The sequence below is a fragment of the Echinops telfairi genome, unplaced genomic scaffold, assembly GCF_000313985.2.
Source record: "Echinops telfairi isolate 266 unplaced genomic scaffold, ASM31398v2 ScPeMD7_7467;HRSCAF=8505_1, whole genome shotgun sequence".
Taxonomy (NCBI): Eukaryota; Metazoa; Chordata; class Mammalia; order Afrosoricida; family Tenrecidae; genus Echinops; species Echinops telfairi.
Window position 1 is genome coordinate 43,912,450 of NW_022111368.1, and position 17,863 is coordinate 43,930,312.

The window sequence follows — 17,863 nt, forward strand, 5'->3', positions numbered from 1 at the left end:
CACCTCATGATCACACAGGCTGGTGTGCTTCTTCCATGTAGGCTTTGTTGCTTCTCAGCTAGATGGCCGCTTGTTTATCTTCAAGGCTTCAAGACCCCAGGTGTTATACCTTTTGATAGCCAGGCACCATCAGTTTTCTTCACCACATTTGCTTATGCACCCAATGATTGGAATGCCAGGTTAATAGAAATGGAATGCCAGGTTAATAGAAAAAAGTGTTCTTGTGTTGAGGGAGTACTTGAGTAGAGGCCCAATTTCCATCTGGTACCTTAATATTAAACCTGTAAGCACTTGTACATAGATCTATTTCCCCATCGTACATAAATATATTTACATATGTATATGCCTGTATATAGACTTCTATAAATGCCCTTTGCCTCCTCGTTCTTTCCTCTATTTCCTTTTACTTTGTCCCACTATCATGTTCAGCCTTCATTTGGGTTTCAGTAATTCCTCTTGGTTATATTGCCCTTGATCAAGCCCTACTAGGCCTCCTACACCTTCCTCACCATCGATTTTAGATCACTTGTTGTTCCCTTGTCCCTGGGTTTGTTAGCACCCACTTTCTTTCGTCTCCTCCTCTCCCATGTCCCCCTGGAATCATCGGTCCCATTGTTTTCTCCTCCCGATTGTTTATCCCACTTATCTTATCTAGAAAGACATGCAGAGACAATAATATGCACAAAAACAAGACAGAGTAGAACAAAGCAACAAAACAAAACAACAACATCAATAACAAAAACCAAGGACACAAAAAGAAAAGCCTATAGATAGCTCAAGGTCTCTTTGTTGACCTTTATGAATGTTTTCTGGCTGAGTCTGATGGGGTTCCATGCCCTGGCCCCACAGTCTATTTTTGGTATTCCCTGAGGATTTCATTGCTCTCCTCCCCTGCTGTTCTGCTGCATGCCCTTAGTGTTTCTCCTCAGTGTGGTGGGGTCAGACTGGGCTCAATTCCTGCACCGTGTCTCCAGTGTTGTTCCCCTTAGTGCTATGGGTCAGTGAGGGATGCCATGTCTCATGGTGGGGCCAGTCCCGTGCTCCTCTCTGTGCATTGACTGCTCTGAGCAGGAATATCCTTAAGGCTTGGTGGGCCAGGGTGTGCTCCATTCTCTCTCCTTCCTCTTTGTTTTCTCCTGTGTGCTATGATCAGACATGTCCCACTCCCTGAGCTGTAGCTTCAGTGCTGTCCTCTGAAGTGAATTTTTCTGGGGGGAGAGGGGCTGTCCATGTAGTTGGGATTGGGGCTGGCTAATACATTCTTAAGACCTTTGTTGGCTCTGACAAACTTCTGGCTTAACTCTTACTTCATGGGACACTTTCCCCAGTCTCTTTTGCGTGTTAGTTTTCTTTTCTCTGACTTCTATGCACTGTGTTTCCTGCTGCACCTTGTTTATGTGCTTCTGCTCATATTTAGGTACACTTACCTTGTATCCAAACATTGCATCTCAAAATAAGACTGCTTCCCTGAACTTCACACCCGCCTCTGAGACATTGCCAATTGCCTGTCAGGTATCTCAATTCAATGTGCCCAAGTTAAATTCAAGATTTTTACTTTCCCACAAAAACTTCTTTCTCTCAGCCTTCACTATCCTAAAAAATGACTTTTCCAAATTTCTTCTTGTTCAGGTCCACAAATGTGTGGTCATTCTTGATTTTACTTTTTTTCATTTGTCTCATAGACAACAAGTCAGAAACATTTTTTTGTTCAATTTTCAAAATGTATTGGAGCCTAACCCTATTTACCACAGTCACCACCGAACCCCTTGACTGAATTCTCAAGAGGGAAGTTCTGCTCTGGCCTAGACATAAGCCTCACAAACATTCTGGAAAAAGGGAATGAAAAAGAATAGAAAATTTCCATGAACCTGTGATGCCCCTTGGGACAAAAGGATGTTTAAGTGGGACTCTTTGCATTTGTGTTGTAAGATTCCTCAAATGCCAAGAATAATATGATAGGTCTCAAATGACCTCATTTTCCTCATCCTGTTTCTTATTCCAGGGCAGAGCTGAGAGAGGAAAGAGCTACTGGAGGATTTTCAGAACCCGGAATGTGCTTATACTATTGATGTTTACCAGATACCCTGAGGTTGGGCAAAACAGGTTGTTTCCTTTTTAAATGGGAACTTTTCGAATGCAACCTTTGCTTGCAGGCAGAAGACTGGGCCATGGTAGCTCTTGTTGAGCACAAACTCTAGTAGGGCTTAGGCTGAATAATGGTGACACAGGTCTCAGCTGGGCCATACTCCCCATGGCAGTTGCTGGGAAAGCAGTTGCTGTGGAAGATTCCATGGGAAGTTTCCCACCCGTTTTCCATGGCAGTTACATTTATTGGATTCAGGAGTGTTCCAAAGCACTCAGCTCCTAAGTAGGAAGGTGGATTCGTTACTCTATTTGCTGCAGGCAAGAGAAGCAGGTTCCGCAGGGACCGGAAACCTCAGGGTTAGGCAGCTAGGAATTGTACCCCCAGGTATGCTGTTGAACTCTTCCACCGAGGCTCCCGAGACCACGCTTGTAAACTTCACATTGTACCATGTGCTGGCATCGCTATGAGTGGGCTCTGGATGCTGCCCAGGGTGTGGGCTTGCTCTTACTGATGCCGCATCCAAAAGGGCTTTCCTTGAATGGTTTTCTTAAACTAGGGTGAGGTGAAGTCTCAGCTCCACTAGGTGGTATAATTGGAGGGGCAGTGTGAAGCGGTACGAAGTAGCTTGAGTGTTCATTTTACTTGCTTGCTTCATGTGAACTATTTTATCTTAAAATCCACATGCATGTGAAATGGAAAACAAAAGTTATATAATTTGCTGTAAGAAAGGGACAAGATTTGAAAGGCAAGCTTTGGACCACATCCTGAGAAACAGGCATGGGGGAGGAAGGGTTTTATTCACTCCCCCTTTTATCTTCGGCAAGCCATGGGAAGTCCTGATGTAAGGTTGTCATGCCATGCATTTCATGGATTTGCAGCAGTCAATTGACAGAGAGGGTTTTTCCAGCCTATATTCTGTGCCAAACTTCAGACTGGAGAAGGGGTGTTGGAAGGTAGAAAAAGCACAACATTGGGGCTCAGGAATCTGGCTTTAGCCTTGGCTCTGCCGCGAACCGAACAATCTGTGTTCAGACGGTCCTGCCTGTGCTTCTGCCTCCTCCTATGCAAGGGCACGCTAGAGGATCTCTCCCGTTCCTTTGGACTCTCTCTTTCTAAGCAATTGGGGGTTGGAAGGTAGAAGGGAAGTTCCTTGGGACTGTAGTGCTTCCAGGTAATCACAGTCCCTGAGTGGCACAAATGATTTATGCCTGATTCGTAACCCAAGGATTCGTGGTTGGAACTGCTCAGTGGTGCCACTGAAGAAAGGAAGGCCGGGGGATCTGCTTCCAGAAGGATTATAGGCAGGAGCAGTTCTACTCCGAAACACGTGGGCCACCAGGGGTTGGAGTGGACTCGATGGGTGTGGACTTTGATGGTGTTTTGTTTTTTCCTTAGTGTGACCTCCGAGAGCTTAGGACCCTTTGGTTACAGAGAAAGCTCGCTCCAGTTTCCCAGTGGCATCGTTTCTGTGCTCAGATGACCCTACTTGTTGACTTCAAGGGGGCAGTGTGAGCCTACAAATGAGTTGGACAGTAGCAATCAGCCCTGAGAAGCGTTTCTTCTGTGGGTTTAAATTTTACCCCATGTTAACTGTTAGGCAGCAATTGTCAGAAATAACAAGCAAACAAAACACATCCCTTTCACTAGTCTTACACAAATTCTCTTTTGTGCATCTGTGTTAGTCAGGATTGGAGTCGCTGAGTGGCACACATGGCCAACACACTCAGCTGCTAACTGAAGAGTTGGAGACTCGAGTCTACACACAGGTGCCTCAAAAGAAAGGCCTGGTGATGACCTATTTCAAGAAAATCAACCATTGAAGCCCCGATGGGACACGGTTTTGTTCTGCACACATGGGATCGCCAGGAATTGGAGTCGACTTGACAGCAACTGTTTTTTTTCATACTAGTGAGAATCCCACACCCAATTCACTGCCATCAAGTTGATGCTAACTTCTGCAAGCCTATTTGTGACTAATTGTTATGAGAGTAGAAAATCCCCCTTTTCTCCCAGGGACTGCCTGATGGTTTCAAACTGTTGACCTTGTGGATAACAGCACAAGGCACAACCACTCTGCTACCAGGACTCTGGCACTCCTGAGAATAGTCTGGAATATAACAGTCCCTCGGATCTCATGGTCCCACACAAGTAAATGGCAATGCCTTGCTCATGAACATGTTCCTCAAAAGACAGGAAATTGCTTGTGGCATTTCCCTTGTTTTAGCACAGTTATTCATATTTTATTGACTTAATTAGTTATAGCTATAAAGAGATGAGCAGTGGAAAGCAATAATCTCTCTGCTAAAAAACTGATGGTTTGCATGTATGCAAGTGATTAATATGTGTGCATCCAATGCTTCTGCTCCTTTTATGTCACCATTTTATCTAAGATTGCATGGGTCATTTTCATGGATCTCTATGATCTTCATAGCTATTCCTTTAGTGACTATTATGTTTACATATCACATATGTTTATGTTTACATCCCAAGAAACTGCCGCCATTGTGTTGATTCTGTTTCACAGTGACTCGAATCAGTGGGAGCAGATAGCCTTACCTTTCTCTGTGGAGTGGCTGATGGGTTTGAACCAGTGAACTTGTGGTTAGTAGTACCCGACAGTGTCACAAGGCTCTATTGCTTACATACCACAGTTCATAAATTTGTGCTCTTAATGTTGGACCTCGAAGAAATAATATACTGCTATTTATTTGCTTTTAAGACATATTCCATGAATGAAATGACTTACGTTCCTAATATGAAATCCTAGTGCTATGAAGCTTTTCACTTTGGATAGTGAAAATATCTCTGTTTACATATATACATTTATAATATGTTATGAATTTTATTTTCTTGGGTATAAAGCTTAAATATGATAACTCTTAGTCACTTTTGGTAAGAAAAATCTAGTATACCCCAAACTCTAAATCCTAAATAATTATTCTCACAAAAGAAAAAAAAATGTGTCCTTGGAACCCATTTATATTTCAAATTCAAGCCGGGATATATAAGTCAGGAAGTCGGGAGTTTAGAATATTTTACTTGGCTCTGGAGGCTGAGACATTGAGAACAATGGACTCAGGTTTTTCTTTGAATACCTGTTATCACAGAACTGCTACATCCCACCGGTTAGAGACTCCCTCTGTCTGCATCCAACACAGGACCAAGAGACTACAACACCAAACCCACTGCTGTCAAGTCCATTCTAACTCATCTTGATCCCACAGGACAGAGCAGAACTGCTCTCGCGGGTTTCTAAGACGGCAAATCTCTGCAGGAGCCGAACCCACCCCACAAACAGAACAAAAACTCCTGCTGCCCTCGGCCTCCCAGTGACCCTGTAGGACAAGGCAGAACTGCCCTGGTGGGTTCCTGAGGTTGTAGTTCTTCACAGACGCTCCCTCTGAGCAGCTGGTGGTTTTGACCTTGTGGTTGGCGGACAGCGTGTAATCCACTGCACCAAAGGACCAAGAGCGTGTGGGAAATCGCTAAGTGGAAGCTGTACTAGGAAGAGCTTGGTTTTCCAGCCCAACTAGGGTGTACCAAACCAAAGCAAACTCATTCCCATCAGGCCCATTCTGACTCATGGCGACCGTATAGGACAGGGTAGATCTGTTTGTTTGCATTACCTATCTCTGAAATCGTAATATTCTGAGTTCCTATTTGATATTTTGGCATTGTTTCTAATTTTTCATTTATTTTCTCGGTTTGTTCTCTTAGTGCTTTCTTAATTTCTTCTGAAGTTTTTCGTCCCCCATCCCCTGATTTTATCTGTAACTTTCTCAACCATTCTCACATCTATTGAAAGAACTTAATTATCATTTAAAAATTTTTCCTTATTTGATAGTTCTAATACTTTTTGTTTCTCAGAAAGGTCTTCTGGCTCTGTATATTGGACACTTGTTTAAGCTACTCTTGTGTTAGTCTGCATAGACTAGAGAAACAAATTCATAGACACTCATATGTGTATAAGAAAGAGCTTTATGTCTGGCTAGACCAGAGGGTGTACATTGGTACAGATAGGAACTGGAAGCACAGGGAATCCACGGCAGATGATCCCTTCAGGACCAGTGGTGTCAGTGGCAATACTGGGAGGGTAGAGGGAGTGGGTTGGAAAAAGGGAACTGATTACAAGGATCTATATGTGACCTCCTCCCTGGGGGACAGACAACAGAAAAGTGGGTGAAGGGAGACATTGGACAGGGCAAGATATGACAAAATAATAATTTATATATTATCAAGGGCTCATGAGGGAGGGGGGAGCAGGGAGGGAGGGGAAAAATGAGGACCTGATGCCAGGGGCTTAAGTGGAGAGCAAATGTTTTGAGAATGATGAAGGCAATGAATGTACAAATGTGCTTTACACAATTGATGTATGTATGGATTGTGATAAGAGTCATATGAGCCCCTAATAAAATGATAAAAAAAAGAAACATACAACCCCCCCCAAAATAATCACAAGGGGTCATTCCAAAAACAAAACAAAACAAAACAAAAAAAATAAAAGAAAGAGCTTTATATAAAAGAGCAATTGTATATTGAGAAAACATCTCAGGCCAGTCCAGATCAAGTCCAGAAGTTTGATATTAGCCCATATGTCTGATACTAGTCCATAAATTCCTCTTTAGACTCACGCAGCACATGCAACAATGCTGGATGTAGGAAAGTCGCAGGCCAGTGGGTAGAAGGTTTGGTGGATCCAGTGTCAGTGGAAGGATCTCAACGCTGGCATGGATCTCCACCTGTCTCCTCCAGCTCTCTGGGTGTCTCAACAAAAGAAAATGGAAGCAGATGAGAGTGTCCCACCTCCACGGAGAAAGAAGAAGTTCCCAGAATCCTTAGGAGAAGGCTATGCCCACACAGAGGCATGATTGGCTATGACCTGATTGACAGGCTAGACTCCACCCCTTTGCCTATGTTGACAGGAGATTATGTGACTGCCACAACTGTGTCTTGCATTATGTGTGAACTGAAATGGTCTCTTGTTTCTGAGACAATGTCCTGGTTTGTATTTGTGTTTAATTGGTGCTTAGGTGGTACAGGGTTGGGTAATGATCTTTACCCAGTAGGTGTAGCTGCTGGAGATACAAGTGTGGTAGCATTGTGTGGTCAACGTTGTCTCCAGGGGGGGTGGGAAAAATTGTTTAAAAACCCCCAAACAACTAGGGCAGTTAAATCTACTGTCAACTTGAGTAAAGGGATGGAGTCTAGCCTGCCAATCAGGTCATAGCCAATGAGGCCTCTGTGTGGGCGTGGCCTTCTGCTGAGGATTCTGGGAACCCCTGTTTTCCTCATGGGAGGTGGGACACACACACTCTCTGTGTGAGACATTCCTGTTGCTAAGCCACATGGAGCTGGAAGAGCCATGTGAAGACCCATGCCAGAGCTGAGATGCTCCTACCACTACAGGATCCACTGGCCTGTGATCTTCTTGTATTCAGCAGCATGGAATAGATTGCGTGTGTCTGGTATAGGACCTATGGACTAATATTGGATTTATGGACTAGGACTGGACTGCACTGGGATGCTCTCTTAATCTAAAATTACTCTTTTATATAAAGCTCTTTCTGATACACCTATGAGTGTCTATGAATTTGTTTCTCTAGTCTACCCAGAGTACCACAGAGGGCTAGTGTCACCAGTATGTGTTCTGGCATCAGCCAGGAAGCTCAAACGGTAGGGAGGCAGCAGTGGAGGGGGAAATCCAGAACTAGAAGAATTGAGCTGTAATGCGAGACCAGGAATCTGACTCAGAAATAGCTCATGCAGGCTTAGATGGTGGTTGAGGTCAAGTTGCTTGCTTCCAGAAACCACTGTCTCAGGCCTTGCGGGTGGCTGAGGGAAGGCAGGTAGTGATGGGAGGAGTTTTTCCCACACAAGACTGAATGCAGCAGGCTGCTTGCCTAGCACATCACTTCCCCCCACTCCACAAACCATTTTCTTGGGAGCTAGTTCAATCACGTCAAGCTGTATTTGGCAATTGCTACCACAATAAATTTCAAAACATTCTTTTCCTTCTGGAACTCCGTGACATCAGCTCCTCTTTCCCCACCCTCCCTCACCAGACCCCCCAGGAACCCTTATTATAATTGATATCTCCATAGGTTCATCAATCCTGGATTTCATATACTGAGAAACAGAAAAAAACATAACAAAAAATTCAAGAGGGTTACCCCCAAAGCCAAAATACATCTGAGATAAACCCAAGTATGAAAAACAAGCAAGCAAACAAACAAACACAGAAAATGTTGAAAAGCAGATCAGGCCCAAGGTGCTTAAGAGCTTGGAGGTGGAGGTGGGAGGATCCACTGGCAAGGTTTAACCGTTCAAGTCAGGTTGACCATTTGGATCTCCTATAGGCATCTCTGCAATGCACTCTGTCTGGTTTCCAGTTTCTTCCCCTCCCTCCATTATGGATGGAGGGACACCCCCGGAGGCCTCACTCCTATGAAGATCTTACAAATGTACCTTGGGCTTCTGCTGTCATCCACGGCCTTAGCAAACCAGAATTTCACCATATAGACTCTGATACTATTCCGTCCTTTGGCTTCCGATTATGTTTACAATCCTTCAGTCACTGATGTTGGTGTGCTTCTTCCATGTGGGCTTAGTTGACATCTCATTAGATGACTGCTTGTTTGGAACCAAATCTTTAAGATCCCAGATGCCATTTTATCTGATAGCTAGGCACCATCTATCTTCTTCACCACACTTTGCTGTTCTCTTCCTGGGGCGTGGAGAGGATGCACTTCCTGCTGTGTATGAGGCAGAGCTCCTACCCCTTCAATCTTGGGCATGGGGCACTAGGAGCTAATCCACAAGAATGTGGTTCTGGTGTTGGATAGTGCAGGGGGGATGCAGGTGGATGTTACTGACTGCTGAGGGGTTGAGGGTGAGGACAGGCCACTCATCTGGCCACCAGAAGGGGGTGGGGGGCAAAGAAGGGTCCGACATTTCTTGTCATCTGCTACAGCTGAGCACTGGTGCTGGTCCTGCGCAAGCAGAGCGGATGATGGCTGTGCTGCATGAGACCAGCTGACAATTTACCTTCTTGTTTCCTCTATGGCTACTCCTGCGCCGTCGTGTTCAATTCACCTCTCTCTCCTTTCTGCTGAACCTCAGCATTCCTGCGTTATCATCATAGCTGCGAACTTACTCTTTCTTGTCGAAGGTCTGTTTAGGGCACTGCCTTTTCTGCCATCTTGCTGGAAGTCTTGTAAGGTTTTTGAGCACTGATTTTTAGAAAGTTTCTTTTGACGTGTCAGTGGGTGGACTCTAACCTCAAACTTCTTTGTTAGCTGCTGATGAAATTAATTGTTAAATATAATATTTTATGGAATACTTTTTTAGGTATTTAATAGAATAAACATTTTCATAATTCTATATCTGATTTCTATAAATCCAGATGGTCCATTTTAAGATCTGAAGTGTCTCCTTTTTCAATTTTCTGTACCTTGCACACAATGCCAAGTTTAAAATTGATTTCTTTAAATAAACTCAAATGTTTCTCAAATCTGAAATCTGAGCTGAATTCTCTTTGGGGGCTGCTCTTTCTGTTATATCTAATTCATATTCAAGTCATCGTATTTTCCAGGATGTCATAAATCTTTGTGGTCTTAGTGGTATCAGCATTGGAAGAAACATTTATAAAGCTTCTTGAGGATTTAGGATGCTGTTTCCTCTTCCAGTAGGGGTTCCATTTGTTGGCACTACCAGGTGAGCTTTCTGCCACCAATTTTAAGATTGGAGGGTTTCAGACACACCTAGGCCAGGCATGCTCAGACTTAAATTTCCTCAAGGGCTAGTGTGTCATTTCAGCTACACAAGGAAGTTCTGTTTTTTTTTTTTTTTTTCCTTGCCCATTTTCACAATGAACCTAGAGCCTTTCATCAATTCTTAACTGTTATTGCTGTGGGAATGCTAGGTTCAGCTTCTGTGTGGTTCATGCTTACTTTGATATTAGATGCATGTTAGGCCTTAGCTCAGGAATGCTGGTGGTGTAGTGGTTAAGCTTTAGGCGCAAAAACGCCAACTTCAGCAGTTAGAAGCCACCAGCCATCTCCACAGGAGAAAGACGTGGCTAGCACTCCTATAAAGAGTTACAGGCTTGGAAATCCCCAGGGGCAGTTTTATCCTGTCCTACAGGGTCATGATAAGTCAGCATTGACTCGATGGCAATGAGTTTGCTTGGTATTTGGGGGCCTTAGCTCAATATATTGTTTCTGAGGACTATTCACATACGTAAGTGACGGTCCTGTCTCCCCTTTCCTTGGCACTTGCGTCGCTGTGGAATCCAATACGAAGTGTGTCCAGTGTCTTTAAAGTGTCCTTTAGGATAGACATGTCTTTAGAACTCAGACATTGTTTACCTATATCTTTTTATAAAAAATTGTGGTCAAAGTTCCTCATACTCTACCCTTTGTTATCCCCCCCAGCATTTTAAAAATTATAAATTTTATATCATCAGAATTATTGAGCTGATCAAGATAGTCCATTATTTAAGGAAACTGAATTCATTTAAAATATTTTTTATAGAAACCTTTTATTAGATCATTTAGCTGTGTGTCCTTTAAGAGCTTTAAAGTTGACATTTGAGCTACTAAGTTAACTTTCTTATCATTTCTACTCATAAAATGATACTCTGTGATGATGTTTTGAAATCTTCATTTCCATTGGTTACTTGCAATACCTGTTGCCCATGTAGTATGATTGCACACGTCCTCATTGTTTTGCATCTAACTCTCGGCCCATCTGGCCCCTCAGATGTTATAAACGGCCTCTGTATGCGAGCTGAGCTGAATCAGGGAGGCAGGGGCAGCAAGATGGTGCCACAGACCCCGATCCTCATGTCTCTGCTGCTCTGGGTCTCTGGTGAGAAAGGAAAACTGCCTTAGTCATTTTTTTTCTTTGTAGAGTTGAAAAATCTATTTTCAAAATGTAATGGGAGGTGATAATTATTTTTAAATTGACCCAAAATGTGTTGGCTTTTCATACTATTAAAAGCTATTATAAAGCACACACACACACACACACACACACACACACACACACACGGATAGATAGATAGTATTTTGTGATTGCAGGTGCCAGTGGGGACATCGTGATGACTCAGTCTCCAGCCTTCCTGGCTGCTTCTCCAGGAGAAACGGTCACCATGAACTGCAAGTCCAGTCAGAGTGTGAACAACTATTTGAGCTGGTTCCAGCAGACACCAGGACAGGCTCCTAAACTTCTCATCTACGGAGCATCCAACCAGGCAACTGGGGTCCCCAGCCGGTTCAGAGGCAGCGGGTCTGGCACAGACTACACTCTCACCATCAGCAGCCTCCAGGCTGAAGATGTGGCTGATTATTACTGTCAGCAAGATTATAGCTTCAGCCTCGAACACAAACCTCCTCCCCAGGGGGCACACCTGTAAGATTTCTCTGCCCCTGCTGCTTCCTTTCTACTCAGCCCTGTAGATGCACATTTCCTCTCTCTGGTCAGAGGCTGCACCTGCTAATTCACAGAAATGTCTGGAGGTCTCAGGGAAAAAATTAAGGGATACATCCTCATGTATCCTAATCTTGGTGAGATTAGAAGATAAATAATGTAAAAATCTCTTAATACACTTTTCCAGAAGTTTTCTTTTTTCTTTTTCTTATAAGAAGAAATTTTATGTTAAAAATAAGCTGATCTAAGGATTGCACCAGCATCTCTCTCTATTCTCTGGAGCACGATCAAAGTTTTACACTTTACGGGTCAGTTCTCACTTTCTTGTGCTTTTTTGTCTCCTACACATCCCATTTTATTCTTAGCTTTCTCCCCCCTCCTTTTTCTATAAGTATTGTCCCAATTCTAAACCTTCCCAATAATCAGCCAGCGATCTCTTGTATTAAGAAACTCCCTCCTCTGGGCTCTCCTCCGCCACTGTCCCCTTCACCGCTCCCGACCACGACCGTAACCCCGACCGCGATCACGAGCGCAGGCGTCCGGACCCCCACCCCAGAGCTTCACCACGCCCGAAGGCCCGAGCCCTGGTCCAGATGTGCAGACTGGGGCAGTGCTGTTGAAGAAGATGGAATGAGAACCAGAGTTAATAAAGAATTTGCAAGATACAAATCGAGAGACAAGATGCGTCAAGGACTTTGGGGGAGAGCGGCGCTCGTCCTCAGGCAGTTCAGACTCCAAGGAGTCCATGTCCACAGTGCCAGCCGACCTCGGGACGGAGAGAGCATGCTGACGAGGAGACAGAAGCAGATCAGTTACTGGAAGAACACCATCGCCTACCATGGCTACATTAAAGAAGTGCTCCGACACCTTCGGCAGCCTGGCGTTCACTCCAAAATCCCCAACAAGTTTAAGAAGTACAGTCGGTGCTTGTGGGACCAGCAGATCCGACTCTGGAAGGTGGCACTGCACTTCTGAGACCCCCTGACCGAGGAGGGCTGTGACCTGCAGGACATGCACCCTGTGGACCTGAGTGAGATGGAGACCGAGTCAGCAGAGAGTAGCTCAGGGTCCCAGGTGAGCTCGCAGGACAAGATCCACCTGACAGCAATGATCTCCCTCGTGCCACATCTCTTCTTTTTTTTAAAAAACATTTTATTAGAGGCTCATACAACTGTTATCCCAATCCATACACACATCAATTGTGTAAAGCGCATTTGTACATCGTTTCTCAAAACATTTTCTCTCCATTTAAACCCCCGACATTAGGTCCTCATTTTTCTCCTCCCTCCCCGCTCCCCCCTCCCGCATGAGCCCTTGATAGTTTATAAATGGGTATTTTGTCATATCTTGCCCTGTCCGACGTCTCCCTTCATCCACTTTTCGGTTGTCTGTCCCCCAGGGAGGAGGTCACACACAGTTCCATGTAATCGGTTCCCTCTTCCCTACCCATTCTCCCTTTACCCTCCCTGTTTTGCCACTCACACCACTGGTCCTATAGGGCTCATCCGTCCTGGATTCCCTGTATTTTCAGTTCCTATCTGTACCAGTGTACCTCCTCTGGTCTAGTCAGACTTGCAAGATAGAATTCGAGTCATGGTAGTGGGAGCGGGGAGGAAACCTTTAGGAACTAGAGGAAGATTGTATTTCTCATCATTGTTACATCGCACCCTGACTGGCTCATCTCCTCCCTGAGACCCCTCTGCAAGGGGATCTCCAGATGCCACATCTCTTCTGAGCCCTCACTGAACTTCCTGAAGTTTCCTGTGGACGTGCTGCTGCTACTATTTTCGAATTGTTCTCAGCAAAAATCTTGTGTGTGATACAAGTGGTATTGTTCTGCAATTTCCACAAATACGGATCTCCTCCAGTTGGCTGGCCAGCTACCTGTCTTCCAAAGCTCTTGGCACAGATGAGTGAGCACATCCATCATTGCACCTGTTTTGTGAAACATCTCAGTTGATACTCCATCAATTCCCGGAGCGTTGTTTTCCCCAATGCCTTCAGTATTCAATACCATTGGTTCTTGATCTCATGGTAAGCCTTGCTTAGTTAGGTGTTTTGCCCATAAAATCCTTCAGTGATACAACTTGAGGTTTGATAGATATATATTTTTCCCAATCCAGTGCTTTCAGCCTGGGAAATGACGTGCGTGTTTTGGTTTTCTGACTTCAAATCTTTGCACTTTTTGTTATAATATTTTTGTCTTGTGGAGGCAGCCTTTGCAATCTTCTCTTCAGCTCAGTATGAGGTACCATTGTGAATGTCCTGAAGGGAGCCGGGGGAATCTCACTAGACAAACTGAAGGCATCTTTTTGCCCCCTTGGCTCGCCCTGAAATGTGAGCGTTGAGGGGGAAGCTGAAGCAAGGACAGTAAAAGGCCCGAAGGAGCTGCCTGATGTGGTTTTGCCTGATTCTAAGCCTCTTGATGGCACACACGGCCTTCGCCCCGCTACTAGCTGAAACCCATGCTGCGGCACCGCAGAAGAAAGGCCTGGTGACCCACATGCACAAAGATGACGACCAGGAATGTCCTATGGAGCTGCTCCTCTCTGAGTGTTGGGGGACACCGTCATTGGGACTGACTTGACAGTAATGAGTGTGTCCCCCCCTTGATGACAAACAATGCCAAAAGTGAGAAATGACTCCCCCCCAAAAGAAATGACTTCCATCCAATCAGAAAACAGCATTCTTACATGAAGAGTTGAAGTTTAAGAGCTTGTCCTTTAGCAGAAGCCCAAGTTAGAGAAGGGATTTTTTGAAAGGAATGTGTGGGTGTGACTTTTGCCCAATGAACTGAGCCCAAATAAGATTTAGAGGAGATACATGGCTTTTGAGAGAACTATATTGACAGCAGCGCTGCCAAGTTTGTCAGAGAGGAAAGCCAGTACAGCTGTAAGAGACCTGACAGGAGACAATGACAACAGGGTGCCTTACTGCGAAAGAGGATCATTCATTTGGACACGTTTATGCTGACGTTTATCCATTTAGCAAAGTAAATATCTGTCCGAATTTGTTTTCTTCTAAGCTCTGGTATTCGTGGCAATTTGACACTAGCTTAAGTTGGATGTTAATTCCAGTAAATTGGCTTTGTTCATGAAAGCATAATTTCAGTAATAAATATAAATGTAGTCAAAAAGATCTTAGAAAGTAAACCTCAAATATAAAGACAAAAACAGTGAGGTGGAGATTGTCCGACCGACCCAAGCGACCCTTACTGGGATAATCCAAACCCAATATCTCCAGTATTGTATAATGTTAAATACATTTCTTAGAAATAAAAAAAAAAAAAGAAACTCCCTCCTGTAGGCTGTGCATCTGTTTTGTTTTATTTTCTGCAGACCCCAGTTTCAACAAAGCCTTGCTGGTCTGGCCCTGAGGGTGTGTTCCTCCTCTGCCCCGTTTCACTGTCCCTCTCTCGCCCCTCCACGTCTTCCAGGGGCACGCATTCTCTAAAGGCAGGTCTCCGGTGCCTTAACAGGATCAGTTGATAATCACTGACAGCGTTCCCATGTCCTTTTCTCATGATTTGTCAACTTCTCTAAGTTCATCTCTTGGCACCCATGTCTAATTTGGTTTCTGAAGAAAATCATTGTTTTAAATCCACTATAATTTGAATCTTTTAAATAACCCTTTAATTAACATTCTAATATCAGTGTTGTCATGAAAACTACACATTCTCCTATTATATCTTCATCCTCTTCTGATATAAATCGGTGATGAAATTGACTTCCAGAAAGATGTCAGTAGGCTTAAAGTTTGTGACGTCATCCAGCCAAAACTAAACCCACTGGCATCAAGTTGATTCCAATTCATAGCAACCTTGTATAGGGCTCGGGACATTGTACACCTTTATGGAAGTAGACAGCCTCATCTGTTTCCTGTGGAGCAATTTATAGCAGCCTGAGGCATGCATCATCCACAGCACGCTGGGGGTCCTTGCTGCTTATATGAGTGCCTTTTCTCTATAAATGGAAACGCTTTAAACATAATGATATTAAAATATGTATGCCATTCATTCATTTATCCAGGGTATATTTTTTGAGTGCTTTCTATGTGTTAGTCACAAAACACCCACTTTTAATCTAGTTGTATGAGAAAGATAATAAACACAAATACAAGCAAAATAGTTACCATATCATTTTGTTAATGCTATGAAAAACAGAGTAGTGAGGGCATAAGAGCTTACTGGGGTAAAAGTAGGTAGCAATTCAAAGTAGAATGATGTATCAGATAGATAATGCTTTACAACAAATCATTGAGAAAATCTGGTGACTTACAACCATAGAATTTCTTCAGGAAACCTTTTTATTGTGAATTGGGTCAAGGTTGACAGAACAGATCATGAGTTTCGCAGTAGAAAATTCGTACACGTTTTGTTTTCTCTCATTCATTGTAATACGCCTGATGTAACATCACTATTTCACTTCCTCTCTGTTTCCCAGATCATTTCTTCTTCTTTCCTAACCTCCCGCACTTTGTCCTTGTGCCAGTGCCACCCTTTGGATACCAAGCAGTTAATTAGTGCAAGGTGTGCCCAATGCACGGGTGTTATTGTTGCCTTTTAGACCTATCTGACAATTGACCCATGTGGGTGAGTTCTGCTTCATCTTCAATAAATGACCAAGGGCCAGCTCTACCAGACCCAAACCACCCCGTTGTGTCAGGCTGGTTGACGAGAGAAGCAAATCCAGTGATACGCATGTGTGTCAGAACGAACTTTGCCTACTAATGGGCTTTGGATCTCCACTAGTAGGCCACTGGAGATCCCCTTGCAGAGGGGTCTCGGGGAGGAGACGAGCCAGTCAGGGTGCGATGTAACAACTATGAGAAATACAACTTTCCTCTAGTTCCTAAATGTTTCCTCCCCGCTCCCACTACCATGACTCAAATTCGACCTTGCAAGTCTGGCTAGACCAGAGGATGCACCCTGGTACAGATAGGAACTGAAAATATAGGGAACCCAGGGCAGATGATCCCTACAGGACCAGTGGTGTGAGTGGCGAAACAGGGAGGGTAAAGGGAGAGTGGGTAGGAAAGAGGGGACTGATTACAAGGAACTATATGTAACCTCCTCCCTGGGGAACAGACAACCGAAAAGTGGGTGAAGGGAGACGTCGAACAGGGCAAGATACAACAAAATACCAGTTTATAAACTATCAAGGGCTCATGAGGGAGGAGGGAGCGGGGAGGGAGGGGAAAAATGAGGATCTGATGTCGGAGGTTTAAGTGGAGAGAAAATGTTTTGTTTTTTTTTTGGAGAGAAAATGTTTTGAGAATGATGTACAAATGTGCTTTACACAATTGATGTGTGTGTGGATTGCGATAGCAGTTGTATGAGCCCCTAATAAAATGTTTTTTTTTTTTTTTAAAAAAGAACGAACTTTGCATCAAGAATCTTTATATTTCAGGAAAACATCCCAGCCCAGTCCAAGTCAAGTCAGTAAGTCTGATACTAGTCCATAAGTCCATCTTCAGACTCACCCAGTCACAAGCAATGATGCAGAAGGAAGGACGATCACAGGCTGGTGGGCGCAAAGTCCCGTGGATCCAACGGCGGTGGACATATCTCCAGGTGTTGGCTGCCATCAAGGTCAGCCAGCAGGGAGGTAAAGGGAGAAAGAGATGGGACGGTCTCAGGCCCCCCTCCTTATGAGAAGGCCATGCCCACAGGAGGCACCATCAGGCGGTGTGACCTGATTGACAGGTTGAATACCACCCCTACACTTTTTAATTTTTATCATTTTATTGGGGGCTCTTACAGCTCTTATCATAATCCAGACACATATCCATTGTGTCAAGCGCATCTGTACATAAGTTGCCATCATCATTTTCAAAACATTTTCTTTCGACTTGAGTCCTTGGTATCAGCTCCTCATTTTTTCCTTCCCTCCCCCACCCTCCCTCCCTCATGAACCTTTGATATTTTACAAATTATTATTTGTTTTCATGTCTTACACGGACCGCTGTCTCCCTTCACCCACTTTTATGTTATCCACCCCGCTGGGAGTGTGTTATATGTTGATCATTGTGATCAGTTACTCCTTACTCCTCACCGCCCCCTTACCCTCCTAGTATTGCAACTCTCATTATTGGTCCTGAGGAATTTATCTGTTCTGGATTTCCTGTGTTGCTAGCTCATATCTGTACCAGTGTACATGTTCCCATCTCGCCAGATTTGTAAGGTAGAATTGGGGTAACAATAGTGGGTAGGGGGAAGGAGGGAGGAAACATTGAAGAACTAGAGAAAAGTTGTGTGCTATACTGCATCCCGACTGGCTCATCTCTTCCTTATGACTCTTCTGTTAGGGGATGTCCAATTGTTTACAGATGGGCTTTGGGTCTCCACTC

The 17,863-nt window shown here is 44.2% G+C and overlaps 1 pseudogene and 1 gene segment (V, D, J or C); one reads left to right on the plus strand and one right to left on the minus strand.

Moving 5' to 3' along the window:
- LOC101646594 overlaps positions 1 to 17,863 on the minus strand; it is a 288,451-nt gene that overhangs the window by 20,210 nt on the left and 250,378 nt on the right.
- LOC123520929 lies at positions 11,187 to 16,110 on the plus strand (annotated as a pseudogene).